Source organism: Helianthus annuus, chromosome 10 (genome assembly GCF_002127325.2).
Source record: "Helianthus annuus cultivar XRQ/B chromosome 10, HanXRQr2.0-SUNRISE, whole genome shotgun sequence".
NCBI classification, from domain to species: domain Eukaryota; kingdom Viridiplantae; phylum Streptophyta; class Magnoliopsida; order Asterales; family Asteraceae; genus Helianthus; species Helianthus annuus.
Window position 1 is genome coordinate 90,089,963 of NC_035442.2, and position 19,075 is coordinate 90,109,037.

General features: G+C 35.8%; 1 long non-coding RNA gene and 1 other non-coding gene across 3 annotated transcripts; both read right to left on the reverse strand.

Moving 5' to 3' along the window:
* Positions 1-16,865: 16,865 nt before the first annotated feature.
* LOC110885391 lies at positions 16,866-17,622 on the reverse strand. Its single transcript, XR_004869104.1, has 4 exons — positions 17,542-17,622; positions 17,395-17,479; positions 17,277-17,323; positions 16,866-17,194 (listed from the first exon to the last, which is right to left on the reverse strand). It is a non-coding gene; the product is annotated as an uncharacterized LOC110885391 (transcript).
* Positions 17,623-17,805: 183 nt separating this feature from the next.
* Positions 17,806-18,864, reverse strand: LOC118482880. Of its 2 annotated transcripts, none has more exons than XR_004869105.1 (3): positions 18,799-18,864; positions 17,937-18,734; positions 17,806-17,855 (listed from the first exon to the last, which is right to left on the reverse strand). It is a non-coding gene; the product is annotated as an uncharacterized LOC118482880 (long non-coding RNA). The 2 variants fall into 2 exon arrangements; XR_004869107.1 differs by having other exon boundaries at positions 17,937-18,715; positions 18,799-18,856.
* Positions 18,865-19,075: the final 211 nt, after the last annotated feature.

Consider the following 19,075-nt stretch of genomic DNA (forward strand, 5'->3'; position numbering starts at 1 on the left):
CCCATGTGATCATTTTGATGAAGATGTCGGTCTAGTGTTATGATTTCAGTTGTCAGCCCATGTGACTTGATCATTGTGAATTGATTTTAATTGTGAATTACATGAGAACACTTTTTTGGTCCAATCAATGAGTCATAAGAGAGGTTAGCGGCCCAATGAGATTTGAATAGTGAACTAAATTTGTCAGTCCAACTTTGAAAATAGATTGCATGTGAAATTTTGTCTGCTCAACAATAGTTTGGTCCAATCAGCAATCAGTTTGCATGTGGGTTTGAAATCCAATACAATTCAAAGGTCCAAGTCTCATGGTTTGATGATTCATAGGTCCAGTTCACTTGAACTTTGAACCAGTTCATTTAGAAGTCGGACAAGTTGTTTGGAAGTCCAAGTCGTGTTTTTGTGAACCAGGTCGGTTGAAAAGGTCGCTTGAATTCAGTTCAGATTGCTTGAAACTGAACTAGTTCGTATGAATTGAACGTCTTCAGGTCGTTTAAATTTGATCCAAGTCATAGCAGTTCGCACGGTTTGACAAATTAAATCTCAGTTCGCATCAAACTCTGTCCACACAAAATATTCACCAGTTTGATTCAGTTTTTTGATATCAATTAAACTGATTGTGTTTTGTTTGTTTGTGTGTCGTCAGGTGATACAGGTGTTTTACGAGATGAACCAGTTAGTTTGAAAGCTTGTTTGAAAAATTCTTAGATACCGAAACATGGATTCTGAATTTTACAACGTGTTTGCTACAACTCCGACTAATCCATCCGACATTGCTAAGAACATGACAATGGAGAATGAAACCGGAACAATGCAAAAACCCCCGAAACTTATGGGAATTGAGGATTATCACGGATGGAAGAAACGGTTTGAGAATTGGGTTCAGGCGAATCATCTAAAAGCTTGGGAGAGCATCGAAACTGAATATGAGAGGCCAAAGAATTCAATTGGAGTTGGTAAAATCATTTCAGAGTTCACTGAGCAAGAGAGAGAAAGTTACAAAGCCGAAAAAATGATGATCAATCTGTTACAACAAGCTGTTAAAGAGGATATATTTGTGTTGCTTTAACATGATGAAAGTGCTTATTCTATTTGGGAAGCTCTCAAAAAGAAATTCGAAGGAAGTACTGAGATGCTTCAGAGTAAAGCAGCATTGCTGAAAAAGGAGTTTGAACTATTTGTGTGCATGCCTGGTGAAACAACAAAGACTCTTATTGAAAGATATTGTCATCTTGTACACACTATGTCACAGTTGAAGATTACAAAAACTCCGGCAGAATGGGTTGAAAAGCTTGCTGATGCGTTACAGCAAAAGGAATGGGGTACATATCTGATGATATTGAAGAATTCCGGACAGTTTAGCAGGCTATCAATTGCACAGTTTATCGAGAAGCTGGAGGCACAGGATCTGGAGCAGCAAAAAATTGCAAGAATGAACAGTTCAAGTCATCAGCAAGATATCAAACGGTACTATAAAGGAAATGTTCAAACAGTTGAAGCGAGTCCAAAAATTCAAACAACTTTTAGTGCAGGAAACTCATCTGGAACACCTAGTCCAAGCTCAGTCAACTCTAGTGGATTTTCAACTGTGAATCCTCCAAGTGTTCAAAGTGCATCTGCTGGAAATGGGCATTCGATTCAGTGTAATGTAGCTCTACATCTTCAAAATGGTCAAAATTATTCTAAAGATGTTGTAAAGCATCATATGGGATTACTGGTCACTGCATTAGAGTCTTATGAAGGGTTGATTGCCGGAAGAATTGGCAATCCGATGCTCACAAAGGAAGATTATGACCAAATCGATGGAACTGATGGATATTAAATGGGCTTTAGCGAGTGTTTTGAGGAGAGCAGAAAAGTTTAGATTGATTACAGGAAGAAATGATTTCTTGGATGCAAACCTTTCTAATCTAGGATTTGATAAATCTAAAGTTGTCTGTTTTTGTTGCAGAGAGAAAGGTCATTTTAAAAGAGAATGCAAGAATCAGGAGCCGAGAGGAGCAAAGGAGTCATCTGGGAAAGATGATTATTATAGGAAATCCATTTATCAGCAAATCACTCATCAACTGCATCAACAAAAAGAAGCTCAAACGGCACATGGAAGAATGATCGAGGATGCAAACAGGAAAGCTTATTATGGCATCGTTTATCAAGATGATGAGAAAATGGCTGAAGGTTTTAGCTGGGACAAGTTTATTCTAGCTGATTCAAATGTTCAAGCGTTTATCGCACATATTATTCGAAAGCCAGAAATGCTGAAGGAATGGATGGAAGTGTTATCTGGTGAAGAGAAAAGTGAAGATGAAGGATCTGTTTCATCTGAAAACAGTTCATCAGAAACAAGTGATAGTGATGAAGAGATGGAACAGATAAATCTTGGAAAAATGCATTTATCTTCTGACACTTTTGAATTTTATTTTGCAGAAAAATTGAAGAAACTGAAAGAGAAGAAAGCTGCAAAAGAATTGAAAGAAGTCAAAGTGATTGAGAAGATTGTGGAAGTTGAAAAGATAGTTGAAGTCGAGAAGATCGTTGAAATCACAAAACCCTGTCTTACATGTTTAGAGTCTTGTAAACAATGTATCGAAAAAGATGAGAGGTTTAGTGAGTTAAAAAAGTTGAAAGAACAATTGTTGTTTGATGTAAAGAATTTGAAAAAGTCGTATGATGTATTAAACAGACATGTGAATAGTCTGGAGAAGACTAACTCTGAAAGAGAGAAAGCTTTGAAGATGATGAATGCTACCATGATGACAAAGCAGAAAGAGATCAACTTGTACATAGAAGAATGTGCAAAGTGGAAGAAAGAGTTGGATAGTGAAGCAGCTGAGAATGAAAGAATCAGAAGATTGCTGTGAAGTTACAAAGGTTGTGACTACATAATCGATAGAATTTATCCAACAGTTGAAGGATTTGAAGCGTTTAAAGGTGAAGAAACAAAGCCAAAGAAGAAAAAGGATACTGGTAAGAAACAGAGTGTATGTTATAATAAGTGTCCACCTCCGATTTGGGAAGGGTACTCACCTAGAAAACCTAAAGAGGAAGAACTAAAACAGGCGGTCAATATTAAGCTAGAATCCGAGATAACCGATGTTTTACCAGACAATATTGATGTCACGTTCACAGCGTCCGACACAGATCATGAGTCCGAACTGATAAAACGAGTGGTCGATCAGGTGTTGGATAAGGATGAGGAGTCAGAGTCAAAGTCCGAGTCCGAAAGTTCGTGTCAGTCAGTCGGGAGTTCAAATTCGTCCGAAAAGAGTTCAAAATCATCGGGAAAACGGGTTTACAGTAAAGTGTTTTTGTTGTCAAAATCTAATTTGAATGATGGAACGTTTGAAGTTGTGTACACTTTGAATGATTCTGACAAATTATATTTTGATAGAGAGTTTCCAATAAGAGGTGTCAAAACTGATTTGATAAAAAAGGTTTTCAAACTAACAGAAATTAATATTTCTGAAATAAAAGATTTAAATCTTACTGGAAAACCTAAAAATTACACCTCAAGAGTACAACAAAGATTAAACAAGAAAAAAGGTTACAATTCTGGTTCTGGTTTTCAAAAGAAATCAAACCAAAATCGTAGCTACAAAAAGAAAGGACCTTGGTTTTATTCCACCTGAAAACTATAAAAATGAAAAATTATCTAAAAATACAAAATTTGTTTCAGGACCGTCTGCTGAAGAGGAAAAGAAGAGCTCATTTTGGAGACAATCAAATCAAGAATTCATTGCTGAGAAAAAGAAGAATGAAGTTCAGAAAACAGAAACCATAACTGTTTTAGATGCAATGAAGTTGGACACATTGCATGGAATTGTCCTAAATCAACCAAGACAAAACAGGGAGTTTCTGGAAAACTGAAAGAAGTTATTATTGATAAAACCGAACCACCAACTGAACAATTTAAAGTTTTCAAAAATTCAACATTTGAAGTTGGTGAATGTTCGAAGAGATTTTACAGGCGTAGTGTGAAACTTGACAACCAAAAATGGGTTGTTAAGAAATCTGAGGTAAAATCTAGTGATGAATCTGATTCCATAAAATCAGAGGAGCCACCGTTTGATGAGAGTGATGAAAACTCAGTTCCTTCAATGGATGATGAGAACTTTCCACCATTGAGGACTGAGAATTTTAAAAGAAAAGTTGGAAAGTCTGAAATCTCAAGTAAGGGTTATTCTGAAAAGGATAATTTTGATGTTGAAAAAGCATTTACTGGGAAAGTTAATAAGATTTTCAGAAAAATGGTTGATGGGAAGGTGAAAGGGGTAAAAGACTTCTACGCTACAAAGAAAGCAACTTACACCCCAACAAAATCTGAATTGAAATCACCCAAGGCTGGTCAGGCTTGGGTGGACATTTTCTTCGCTTGAAAAACCTGACTTGCCGGAGATCCCAAGTTTGTAATCGTGGATCAGGAATCGACATCTTTCATGTTTAATAAGGTTGTTTTAAAAAAAATGCTTGAAAATTGTTAAAATTTTACAGGTTGAATGACTACGCCGGAGCTTCCAGGTTGGTAAGTGCGAAGCAGGAATCGACACTTTGATGGGTAAAATGTAGATGACTCATTCCAACAATTGGTATTGATTGGTTATATCTACAAGTGGTTATTCTTACAAGTGGTTTAGAGGTTGCTTGATTGCAAACAGTGAATCAAGGACATTAAGTTGTACTTGATTTACTACATTTGATAAAACTGACACAATGATGAACCATATCCCCGTACTTAAACAAGTGGTAAACTTACAAGTGGTAAAAACAAACTCATTTTCTGGAAAAATCATTTTGATTAAAACAAACTTAAGTGTTTTGAAATCTAAATGAGAAAATGGTTTGTGAATGGGGGAGTTCAGATTGTTTATGCCTAGTGAATGGCGAATTGAGGCGATTTGATATCGGTTGTCATGTTTCTGTACAGTTTGTTTTGAATTTTTTTCAAGTGGGTCAAGAGCTTAGATAGTTTTCAAATTTTTTTAATGTGTTTGCATTTTAGGGGGAGTAGAAAATTTCAGAAAATCCAAAAACATTAGAAAATTTGAAAAAGCCAAAAACATGATAAAATTCAAAAATGAGTTTCATTGTGAAAAGAGGAAATGATAGTACATCAGTGGATTGTCACAACATGCTAAAGAATTGTAAAGTTAAAATGTGATAAACAATCTCACTGCGGATATGCCAGTAGGTTTTTACACATTTAGTAGATTGTGACGAGATATAAACCTAAAAATTCAAACTTGCTTATTCTGTGGGGAACAACATCTTGGATATATAGGTAACCCCTGAAATCTTGTTTGAAAGGTCCCTTATTCTGAGATACTAGGTCTTTATGCTCAGTGATATCTGGGGTCTTATCCCGGGACTTCTGCTGAATGGAAGTTCTGACCTAGTCCCCGGATAATGCTTTCCGCAAATGCTTGAAACATAGCATCGCCCTCAGCAAGCTGATGAAACAATAAAATTGATAGTCGTTGCTGTTGAAATCAAAAGATCCTCTAAAGGGGACACACCGAAAAGTCGAAGCCGTCATCTCTCTGCGTATACGGAAGTATCGACCTGAGCTCTCACGGCCCTCGCAATTTAACCCCTTTACAGATATCATCTGTGGTATACTCACCTGTAAGACTGAATATTGGGATCTGGATACGGGAGTATATTCAAGAAGTGGGACACACGGATAAGTTCAAGTCATTAAAACATTAACATCGTATCTCGGATTAATTGAACTTTGTGTGAAAATTTAAGTGGACAAATATACTGGCAATCTAGGTGAATTGTTTAAAACTTAAAATGAAATAAAGCTTAACGGTGTTGGTGACCTGTCTCAAAAACTGATATGATCCTTTTACACGAACTCACAAAAATATTGTGTGTAAATATTCCTTTACTGCATTACAATTTCTTTATTACAAAATCCAAAAAGATTTGCAGTGTGTTTTAGCAAAAAGTTTTAAAAAAATTCAAAAAGATTTTCGACAACTGGTATTGGAAAGCTGATTTTCAAAATTCTGAGTGCTAAACATGATGAGTATAATTTGAGGGGGAGTTTGTGTTTAAAACTGATTATTTTTTATCAAACGTTAAAGTGGTTAATCAGATTGGAAAATCATTTTGTTTTTGAAAGAGATTCTGAGTTAGTGCATGTGTTTATGTTTGAAATATGTATGTGAGAGAAATTTACTTTGAGGTAGAGCTTTTGCAGGATAAGATGTGCCAGGTTATTCGTTCATGAGATCTGAGCTAGATGAGAGCCAGGTTCCAATACCTGAGGACTCTGATTGGAGGTAGCCAGGCAATGATCTTGAGACATGAAGAGTCAGGCTGATTGATATTGAGAAGTTGTTAGATGGAAAGCCAGACAACGATCCTAAAGCTGATGATGCTGATGAACTGAAGAAATGCCAGCATATCGCAAGGGGGAGTCTGAAGACCTGCAAGAAAAGATTGAGAGAGTGAAGCCCAGAGACAGATCAAGACTGAAGATGCGAAGACTCGACACTTAAGACTCGTCAACATCTGAGGGGGAGTCTGTTAGTGCATGCATCTGTCGACTTCTTCTTGTATCGAGTCTTAGTCTTAGAATGTTAGATTAGGGCACATTGTACGAGATTTGCCGACATGTCCATATGTGGGAAACCACATGTTCATATGTGGAAAACCACATGTCCGTATGTGGGAAACCTAGAAGATGGTTTCGCTTTTATGAACATGTCCGTATGTGGGAAACCTAGAAGGGGGTTTCATAACACATGGAAAATTGAAATGTTGTTTTATTGATATAAAGAGTTACAATGTCTTAACAAACAAGAAGTAAAACAAAATTTAACTAGTCTTGCATCTTTTATGGTCACTAAGGCCTTGTCCAATCCTATGTGAGCATGCGTCAATATCATCATCAAATATCATCATCAAATATCATCAACTATCGTACCTGAAACACATGTGAAAATACATCAGCATAAAAATGCCGGCGAGTACATAGGTTTTGTGAAAATAGGATTCATGACTTAGGTTTAAGAAAATGTTTAATGAAAACTTGTCATGAATCCAGTTTAAGTGTTTGCTTTTATAAAACGTTTGAAAAGCGATAATAAGATAGATGATATGTAAAAGAGTAGTGTAAGGTTAAATGAATAACCAAGTAAAAATGAGTTTGTATAAAATAAGTTGTTTGTAAAACAATGTCTTGTGAAAAATATGTTATTTGTGTAAAAATGTGTAAATCCAAATTAAATGATTTAAATAACGCTACGACATGTAATATAGTACAAACACTTATATATAGGAAGTACCAGCGGCGTATCCACCATGCTTGTATCACATTACACACGTCTCGTTACTTAAGTCACTTACCCAAACAAACTACCAATGTAAATTGCCCATGTCTAAACCAATTGTCAAATGTCATTGTGAAAACCATGTCAAAATGTCTATGTCAAATGTCAATCATGTAATGTGTAAACAAAATGTCATGTATGGCAAGTGAAATATGTATCCACTAAACCATGTGTAAAAATGCACAAAACAATGTATTGAAGTAAAACGTAGTTTAAATCAATGTTATGTTTTGTGGAAATGCATGCTATACTGAATACAAACATTTATGCGGTATTGTTAAAATGCATACATTCAAGCCTTGTGACTGTGGTGATAAACCCCTAAACGAATTTAAAGGTCTATCTGTCTAAATGTTTTAATCGAATTCGGTCATTCCTTCCATCCAAACATACCTAGGATGTCAGGAACGGGAGTTGTCAATTCCTATGGTACCATTACCTACTAACGAGCAGCGTGATCAAAGTTAATGAATGTATATTGTCCCACTTAAACAAACCAAATGTCATACCCAAAATATAAACATGTGATGAAAAACAAATGTACTAAGTATGATGAACATACATAGCATAAAAAGGTAATGTAAAACAATGTACTAAGTATGCGCTAAATGAACATACGTAGCATAAAATGTCATGTAAAATGATGTACTAGGTATGCACACGATGGACATACATAGCAAAAACATAATGAAATCATGTACTAATAGTGTACTAATGAACATAGCAAGTATATGATATGAAAACATGGAAAGCATGAAAGTAACAAGTAGGCACATGTGTTTCAACCCAAAATGTTTGAAAACAGTAAAAGAGGGGACTATGTACTCACTTGAGGGTGCTTAGAAGTCTTGAAAAACAACCAAGCAAAGCTAGAGGGATCACGGAATCAAACGGCACCCTATATAGATAACTACATAAATAACCGGACCTAAATCGGGGGATTGGATAGTATGAGGTTTCGTAAACCAAATGAGTATTGGAACTCATATGATATGGTTAATCAAAGCCCACATACTAAAATGAAACCTAACCTAAGTGCTTACGGCCCATTACGACCCGTTTAGGTAGCTTACGCTACTTAACGCGTCGTTCGCGTAAAACGCGTTCGGAACGCCTAACTAGTCCTATGACAAGTAATGTATGCCTTAACATGTCTAATATTATTGTCTAATCAGTTTAGATTTCAAAACTTAGGTTACATATGCTTAAAATGAATTTATGCGTAAAAAGGGCATTTTGGTAATTTTCCTAAGGCATAAGAATTACTTATCATACAACTACTTAAACGACGTGACCATAAGGTATAACCTTAAAAGGTTATTTTATATACAACTATTGTCACCTAAAGTGTTTGGTCAGATCCTAATGATCGACCAAATGGGTCGGGTTCGAAAGTATAAGCGATTGATTAGATCGCTTACCTTTACGACCCTAAACAAGCACAAATCTAAAAGCGACGAGCTAAACATGCTAGAACATGTTTAGTAAGGTTAGAAAATAGGATTGGTATCAAAACAAATGGTTTTGATACCCTAGAGTAGTTTGGTTACAAAATACGCGAGGAAACGCATTTTGGTCGAAACTACGACTCGTCACTGAGCCTAGATAACGTGGAAATCAGTAGGTATAGTCACTAGGGACTATAACCATCGTGATTACACTCACGTTATAAAGTTCAAACAAACTTCGCGTTGACCATAAACTGGTCAATGCAGAAAGTCAAACGCAGTTTGACTTTAACGCTAAAATGAATGAAAAACGCGAAAGAATACTTACAGAAGGTCCCCGCAAGATTTAACCTGATTCGCTTTCAGGTAGGAAGTATATACTTCCACTTAGAAAGCTTTGAATCAGATTAAATGTGGGAAATGAATGAAGTTGGGTTGGGTATTTATAGATTTCCTTGAACCGTTGAGATCGTTCGTCGAAAAACGTGATTTAATCTCAACCGTACACATGTGCCCATGGTTTTGTAATACCATGGGCACCCCTAGAATGGCCCATAGTATTTTATAAACCATTAAATACCAGCCCATGGTATTTTAAAACCATGGGTTCAAACCATCATATCTCAAAAATGGACCAGGTTCAATGTATCTGCCAGAAATTTCAAAAATGGTCCCTACACTTGTAAAACTTGATTGTTTTTGCACTTTTAAGCCCCGTTAACCCCATTTAAAGGCTCTAAAATAAAGTTAAAGTATAGGGAACTTAAAATATGCTCAAAAACATCTCGGATGTCGGTTTGTTTGGTCATACGGTTGCGTTGTTCGGTTAATTACGACGGAAATCGTAATGAACGCAAAAACAATCCAAATTACGCGACGAATGGAATTTTATTATGCCAATCACTAAAATAAAATATTTTAATGATTACATAAATTTTTGGATGTCCGGATATATTCAGGATGAAAGATATGCGTGAAAATGCAAACTTATGCACTTTTGACGCTTTTAGTCTCTATTGATCAAATAAGTTTATTTTAGTATACCGAACCCCTCAAAGCCTATTTCTAAGTTATGTAAAGGTTATTTAAGGTATGTTAAGCCTATGTCACTATTCCGGAGTGTTTGTTGCATTAAACTGGTTATATTTACGCATCAGTGCGCGTATAACCCTCCAGAAAGCGATCTAAAGCCCGAAATCGAACAAGAGTTGATATATGCAAATGATACACATGTTTATACAAATGCCAAGTATGAAATACAATATTTTATTGGTTTGGTGTTTGTTTGATGGCTGAAGTGACACAGGTGTCACAGTCTCCCCTACTTCAGGAAATTTCGTCCCGAAATTTATTTAGAGGAAACTTGTGAGAGCTTGAAACATGAAGTTGAAAAGATCGAACAGCACTGGTTAGAGTCCTGAACTTCTAGTAACTTTAAATAACATCATGCTTGCAATGTGAGAGGGTCACTTATATACAAGTATATAAAGTGTTATTGGTGCGTCCACCGTACCTCTATTATATTGTTCACATTTTGTTATGGTTGCCACTATTGGTTCTTACACATAATAAGTCTTACCGCGGTTTCCGTGCACTGAACTTCATAATTATGTATGCATCCATAATTACGTAATTCCTTGCATAGTCACGTAGTGCATCTTATAATGTGTAGGGGAGGAAAACGATGAACGAGCCTGTGATGATTGTAATTAGACCATAATGGGGTCCTTTTTAATTGAGTCAATAAATGATCTCCAGACCGCCAAGGAGTCTTTTCAGCTTATATCATCACATGTCATTCTCAACCAGATTTTGAATCAATCTTTTGACCTAGACCACTAAAAGGGGTCTCTTTGAATGATGGAATGGCACTATAAAATCCATGGGTCTTAACTATCACGTAGAAGCCTAATTAAGGATTTGAGATAGTACCTTTGAATATCCTACTACGAATCCCTCATATAAAAATACGAAAGGTTCTATGTGGATTTGGATAACGAATTATCCAGAGTATACAAAATCACAAAATGCATAAAAGGAAACACAAAATGCATAAACACATAGTCACATAACCACAAAATTGTTTATCTTGATTTTAAATTTGTCATGATTTAATTTGTTCTGTTAACTGTGCACATGCATTTAAAGCACACCAGGTATCCAATCAGTGGATTTTGATTGGTGCTTTAAACATTATCAAGAATCTAACTATGAAGATAGAAAGATCTTAAATAGGAAATTTGATTTCGATTGCAAGGAACCGAAATGTTCGAATTAAGGTACACAAGGAATCCAATTAAGGATTCTGATTTGAATGACAATTATCCACAAGAATCTAATTGTGAAGATAAAAAGATCCCATATGGATTTTGGGAATTGAAGATGTTTTGAAACCTTGCACTAGATGTGCTTAAGTCAAAACATGAAGTAAAAATGCTTATGAAGTTGAAATGCTAGATATGCCAAGGCGACATATGAAGCGGAATTTGAAGGTTAAGTCAATGTATGAGGAAAATACTTTGAAAACTATGCATGGGGTTCTAATATGTGTTCAATGTTTTTGGAAACCTTATATATAATACTTTTGAAATCATAAAGTAGGTGTATTAGGTAGGTATATTTTAAAGAAAAATGTTTTAAAATCATGCAAGATGAATTTTGAAAATATAAGGTTTTTGAAAACATGAATGATGCTTTTGAAATCATGCACTTGATATAAGTAATTATATTGTATTAATATTGTTTTCAAACTATATGAAACATTTTTGAAATCATGAAGGTTGTTTTTGAAAATATAGACAATGTTTTTGAAATCATGGGGGTTGTTTTTGAAAACTTATGTTATGCATGTTGAAGAATCAGAACGTAATGGGTATGAGATTTGAAAATACCCTTAACCAAGGATTGAAGGACACAGATGTGCAAAAAGCATGATTACTCATAATTTCGCTTTATTTCTTGTACTTCGTCTCCTAGAATGAAACGAGTACTTAAAATTTTTAAGGAAATCATGAGCGATCACTTGAAAGGGAGAATCACAAGAGTAGTTTGTAAAGAACATAGTTCCTTGATGTAGGTATTATAGGGAAATGCCATACACACATGTAACTACATTTGTATATCAGAATTGCGAACAACGACTTTTATTTATGAACAAAACAGATTGTTTCACAATACAAGAAAACAAAAGAAACAAAGGCATAAGACAACAACATCTTCTGCTTGGCCAAATGTTTATCCAAGGGTTGGATTTGCATTGACAATCTTTGGGCATTTGTTCCTGAAATGGCTCGTTTCGCCACAGTTGTAGCAAGTACCAGACGGAAGACGAGCTTGAGTAGGGTTGACTTGGAGTTGGGTAGCAGCAAGATTTCCAACAGCTTTGTTTTGGATAGCAAAGCGGCATATGTTAATCAAATGTCCCAACCATCCACAGTAGTTACATTTGGAGCAGGGTATGAGGTTTGAATGCTGACGGTTGCATCGTTTGCACCATGGGGCAGTTCCTATGTACGGCTTCCTAGCTGGTGGCGCTGCCACTTGGCTAGGTCCCGCTTGATTAGGTGTAACTGCTGCGGGTTTCCTTGAAGCCTTACGCTTCCTTGATTTTGGTGCAGGCTTGACTTCTGCTTCCTTTGGTGACTCTTGAGTGGCTGCATTTTTGAGACGAGACATGGCAATGCCTAGATCCACAGATTTCAAAATCACTTCGCCTTTTTGCTGGGCAAATTTGGCTGTTTGCTCGGACATTTGACCGTTGTTGAGATGAAGAGACATTCTAGGAGAAAATGAAAGACATAGGAAGCAACAAATGAAATGTTATCGGATAAACAAAACAGAAAGGCAATGCATACGAATTGCGATCATTTGTTTGTTACCTAAGGCAAACAAATGAGACGGTGACAAATCAAAGCAAACGAGTCATAATAATGCATCGCTGAAGACATGCTCGCCTATAAGTGAACACTCACCCCAAGAGTTCCCAGGTAAGAGTGACTGGTCCGATACTGCGGATTTGTACGAACACTCTAGCCTTAGACAGAAAACTCAGAGTACAGGCATTCACTCTTCCAGTTTGCACGTGTTCACATTATTTAGACCCAAACTTTGACGAGTTTGAAAACTCAAAAGGCACTAAGCCAAATATGAGTCAAACTGGAAGGGTTCAAAACCTTATAATAAATCATCCTAGAACAGATGATTAGTTTTCAAGGCAGATCAAAATTTATGTTCTTATTGTGGTTGTCACTTAAGGATAAGTGACGGTATTGTTTTTATGACTAAACGCAAGTAAACTCGCGTTAGGGTCCTAGGAAGGTTATAGACTAGGTCAAAGCATTACTAATAACCTAATTCCCTATAACCATGAGCTCTGATACCAACTTTTCTGTCACACCCCGACCACGTAAAACAACAAAATGTGGCGGAATCGTCGGGGAGTGTTGTAACAGAATCATTGTTTCATAACACATGGAAAATTGAAATGTTGTTTTATTGATATAAAGAGTTACAATGTCTTAACAAACAAGAAGTAAAACAAAATTTAACTAGTCTTGCATCTTTTATGGTCACTAAGGCCTTGTCCAATCCTATGTGAGCATGCATCAATATCATCATCAAATATCATCAACTATCGTACCTGAAACACATGTGAAAATACATCAGCATAAAAATGCCGGCGAGTACATAGGTTTTGTGAAAATAGGATTCATGACTTAGGTTTAAGAAAATGTTTAATGAAAACTTGTCATGAATCCAGTTTAAGTGTTTGCTTTTATAAAACGTTTGAAAAGCGATAATAAGATAGATGATATGTAAAAGAGTAGTGTAAGGTTAAATGAATAACCAAGTAAAAATGAGTTTGTATAAAATAAGTTGTTTGTAAAACAATGTCTTGTGAAAAATATGTTATTTGTGTAAAAATGTGTAAATCCAAATTAAATGATTTAAATAACACTACGACATGTAATATAGTACAAGCACTTATATATAGGAAGTACCAGCGGCGTATCCACCATGCTTGTATCACATTACACACGTCTCGTTACTTAAGTCACTTACCCAAACAAACTACCAATGTAAATTGCCCATGTCTAAACCAATTGTCAAATGTCATTGTGAAAACCATGTCAAAATGTCTATGTCAAATGTCAATCATGTAATGTGTAAACAAAATGTCATGTTTGGCAAGTGAAATATGTATCCACTAAACCATGTGTAAAAATGCACAAAACAATGTATTGAAGTAAAACGTAGTTTAAATCAATGTTATGTTTTGTGGAAATGCATGCTATACTGAATACAAACATTTATGCGGTATTGTTAAAATGCATACATTCAAGCCTTGTGACTGTGGTGATAAACCCCTAAACGAATTTAAAGGTCTATCTGTCTAAATGTTTTAATCGAATTCGGTCATTCCTTCCATCCAAACATACCCAGGATGTCAGGAACGGGAGTTGTCAATTCCTATGGTACCATTACCTACTAACGAGCGGCGTGATCAAAGTTAATGAATGTATATTGTCCCACTTAAACAAACCAAATGTCATACCCAAAATATAAACATGTGATGAAAAACAAATGTACTAAGTATGATGAACATACATAGCATAAAAAGGTAATGTAAAACAATGTACTAAGTATGCGCTAAATGAACATACGTAGCATAAAATGTCATGTAAAATGATGTACTAGGTATGCACACGATGGACATACATAGCAAAAACATAATGAAATCATGTACTAATAGTGTACTAATGAACATAGCAAGTATATGATATGAAAACATGGAAAGCATGAAAGTAACAAGTAGGCACATGTGTTTCACCCCAAAATGTTTGAAAAACAGTAAAAGAGGGGACTATGTACTCACTTGAGGGTGCTTAGAAGTCTTGAACAACAACCAAGCAAAGCTAGAGGGATCACGGAATCAAACGGCACCCTATATAGATAACTACATAAATAACCGGACCTAAATCGGGGGATTGGATAGTATGAGGTTTTGTAAACCAAATGAGTATTGGAACTCATATGATATGGTTAATCAAAGCCCACATACTAAAATGAAACCTAACCTAAGTGCTTACGACCCATTACGACCCGTTTAGGTAGCTTACGCTACTTTAACGCGTCGTTCGCGTAAAACGCGTTCGGAACGCCTAACTAGTCCTATGACAAGTAATGTATGCCTTAACATGTCTAATATTATTGTCTAATCAGTTTAGATTTCAAAACTTAGGTTACATATGCTTAAAATGAATTTATGCGTAAAAAGGGCATTTTGGTAATTTTCCTAAGGCATAAGAATTACTTATCATACAACTACTTAAACGACGTGACCATAAGGTATAACCTTAAAAGGTTATTTTATATACAACTATTGTCACCTAAAGTGTTTGGTCAGATCCTAATGATCGACCAAATGGGTCGGGTTCGAAAGTATAAGCGATTGATTAGATCGCTTACCTTTACGACCCTAAACAAGCACAAATCTAAAAGCGACGAGCTAAACATGCTAGAACATGTTTAGTAAGGTTAGAAAATAGGATTGGTATCAAAACAAACGGTTTTGATACCCTAGAGTAGTTTGGTTACAAAATACGCGAGGAAACGCATTTTGGTCGAAACTACGACTCGTCACTGAGCCTAGATAACGTGGAAATCAGTAGGTATAGTCACTAGGGACTATAACCATCGTGATTACACTCACGTTATAAAGTTCAAACAAACTTCGCGTTGACCATAAACTGGTCAATGCAGAAAGTCAAACGCAGTTTGACTTTAACGCTAAAATGAATGAAAAACGCGAAAGAATACTTACAGAAGGTCCCCGCAAGATTTAACCTGATTCGCTTTCAGGTAGGAAGTATATACTTCCACTTAGAAAGCTTTGAATCAGATTAAATGTGGGAAATGAATGAAGTTGGGTTGGGTATTTATAGATTTCCTTGAACCGTTGAGATCGTTCGTCGAAAAACGTGATTTAATCTCAACCGTACACATGTGCCCATGGTTTTCTAATACCATGGGCACCCCTAGAATGGCCCATTGTATTTTATAAACCATTAAATACCAGCCCATGGTATTTTAAAACCATGGGTTCAAACCATCATATCTCAAAAATGGACCAGGTTCAATCTATCTGCCAGAAATTTCAAAAATGGTCCCTACACTTGTAAAACTTGATTTTTTTGCACTTTTAAGCCCCGTTAACCCCATTTAAAGGATCTAAAATAAAGTTAAAGTATAGGGAACTTAAAATATGCTCAAAAACATCTCGGATGTCGGTTTGTTTGGTCGTACGGTTGCGTTGTTCGGTTAATTACGACGGAAATCGTAATGAACGCAAAAACGATCCAAATTACGCGACGAATGGAATTTTATTATTCCAATAACTAAAATAAAATATTTTAATGATTACATAAATTTTTGGATGTCCGGATATATTCAGGATGAAAGATATGCGTGAAAATGCAAACTTATGCACTTTTGACGCTTTTAGTCTCTATTGATCAAATAAGTTTATTTTAGCATATCGAACCCCTCAAAGCCTATTTCTAAGCTATGTAAAGGATATTTAGGGTATGTTTAACTTATGATCAAGTTCCAGAATGTTCGTTACAGTACGAATCGACATTCTTTCGCAGTTTGTCGAATTTAGTCCCTGTAAGCGAATAAACTTGATTTCGGCATACCAAACCTTCCAAAACTTATTTCTAAGTTATGTAAAGGTTATTTAAGGTATGTTAAGCCTATGTCACTATTCCGGAGTGTTTGTTGCATTAAACTGGTTATATTTACGCATCAGTGCGCGTATAACCCTCCAGAAAGCGATCTAAAGCCCGAAATCGAACAAGAGTTGATATGTGCAAATGATACACATGTTTATACAAATCCCAAGTATGAAATACAATATTTCATTGGTTTGGTGTTTGTTTGATGGCTGAAGTGACACAGGTGTCACAAAATTACCCAAAGATCCTTTCATGCGAAATTAACTTTTGACACTTTTTTTGAACTTCGTACCCTGAACAATGCAAGACTCGATACAAGACGAAGTCGATAGACGTATGCACTAACAATGATAATAACTTAAATAAGTGTTCAAGTCTTATTTACAATATTACATGTCACATTACAAATCTTTTAAAGATAATAAGATTGCACCTTGCTATTGCAAGTAAAAAAAATCCTCATGCATGAAACCATATAAGCAAATCTTACAATATTTCACTATATTCAGTCTAATTATAGAGCCACCATGCTCAGGCTAAAATCCCAAAGTTTCTTAGCCAAATCAGAATCTTTAGCAAGGGAACTTGGCTTTGCTATGTTACTGTCTGAAAAATACTCGCCGCTGACCCCTTTGACTTGTGGGTGTAACGCCACATAACATGTAGTTGCAGCTCCCTGAAAATCGAAAGGGTCCAAAGTGTCAGTTTCATGGAAAGTTAGGTTCAGAAACGCAAATTCAGTGGGGCCCAACACAAACCTGTGGGATAGTTTTCAGGAAGTATTTACCAACCCAGTTCATTACACCTGATTCAATAACAATATGTAACAAAGAGGTTTAAACAGTAGAGCTTAAGTTAAAAGGTTCCAATTCTTACCCTCGAGAAAGCTGTGATGACGTAAAAGACTGGTTGCAATGGCACCAGGATGCAGCGAGTTTGCTGTTAACTCCACTCTTTCTTCCTGGTTAACAAGAGAGTCAATTATAATGTGTTGATAAATAGCACAATTAATTTTTTTTTTACCTTAAATTGTCTTGTTAGCTCATTGGCATGCAATATGTTGGCCAACTTTGACTGCCCGTAGGTGTATAAGGGGTTGTAACTGAACCATAGAAAAAACCGTAAACGTTCACATACACACACCAAATGTCGCTACAAATACGTGCAATGAATTTGGGTCGTATACCTTGATTCATCGTTTATTTTATCAAAGTAAATTCCTTTATTTGCCATATAATGACCTATCGATGACACGTTTACTATTCTTCTTTCTTTTTTGTGCTCCCGTGAAGTAGTCTTCATGGTCTCAAGTAACAGATTCGTCAAAAGAAAATGACCTGAAAGAAGACCACACTTTAAATAATTAGATAATCAAAATCATGATCTGTTTATTCTTTCAAACACTGATAGGCACATACCTAAATGATTTGTTGCAAACTGTAATTCAATCTTATCTTTTGAAAGCGTGAACGGAGGAGCCATGACCCCTGCATTGTTACTTTCGACAGTAAAAATATAAGATCTTGTAACTGTCAAAATATAATCACAGTCAAATTGAAAAGCTAAACACGTAAATCAATAGATCAGTTACTCAATCAACACTAAATTGTAATCATTTACATATGAACGTCACCAATTCACATAAAAATAAAAATAAAATGGTGCGAAGAAGAAAGACGAGAACGCTTACAAACATCAAATTGGCCAAACACACATCCCAAATACGATCAAACTACAATGAATTGAATCATGGATGCGAAATACAAACCATGCTTGCTTCAGTCGAGAATCATTATCACATATTTACAGTCGTAGACATGTCGTTTACATTATATGTAAACTGTTCATACCTGAAAATTCAAACACATACACAAACACAATATTAGATCCTCTAGCAGTATCAGTATTAAACATGCTCTATCTAACATGTTTCTATTGAAGATAGAAAACTCGTTGACCCTGACTAACAAATTGGGGCCAAGAACATTGTGAAATAGCAGCCTAACTACAAAATTGAACTTCCTACAATCTAGAAAGCAATCTGAGAACAATAATGCATATAAAAAGAAACATGTAATTGGATGGTTTCTAGAGACAGGAAATACCGAGAGTTCGAAAGCTGGAGCAAATGCATTCAAGATTGGAGACCTCCGTACCCTAATTCGCCCAATATCGAACACAATCTAGCCCCACTCATCTGATTTTCAATGATTCAACTGAATAAAACAAAAGTAAACAATCGATGCAAAAGTATAATTAGAATCATTATTTGACACGCACCGTGGTCGGCTTCTTGATGATAACACCTTCAGCTTCAATCCGTCCCTTTAAACACCGATTACAACTTCAAAACACAGGTATAGATTAGTCTCATTCGATTATCATCATTACCAAACATAATCAAACCTAAAAACATACCTCTGGAAGTCTCAATCGGAACCCTAGATGGAAGATTTGGGAATTTGGGAGTAGAAGATGATAATGAAGATATTTTGTGCGTTTGGATGATAAATCTTCACCTAAAGAGCGATTGCAGTTTCATATAAAAAATGATGGA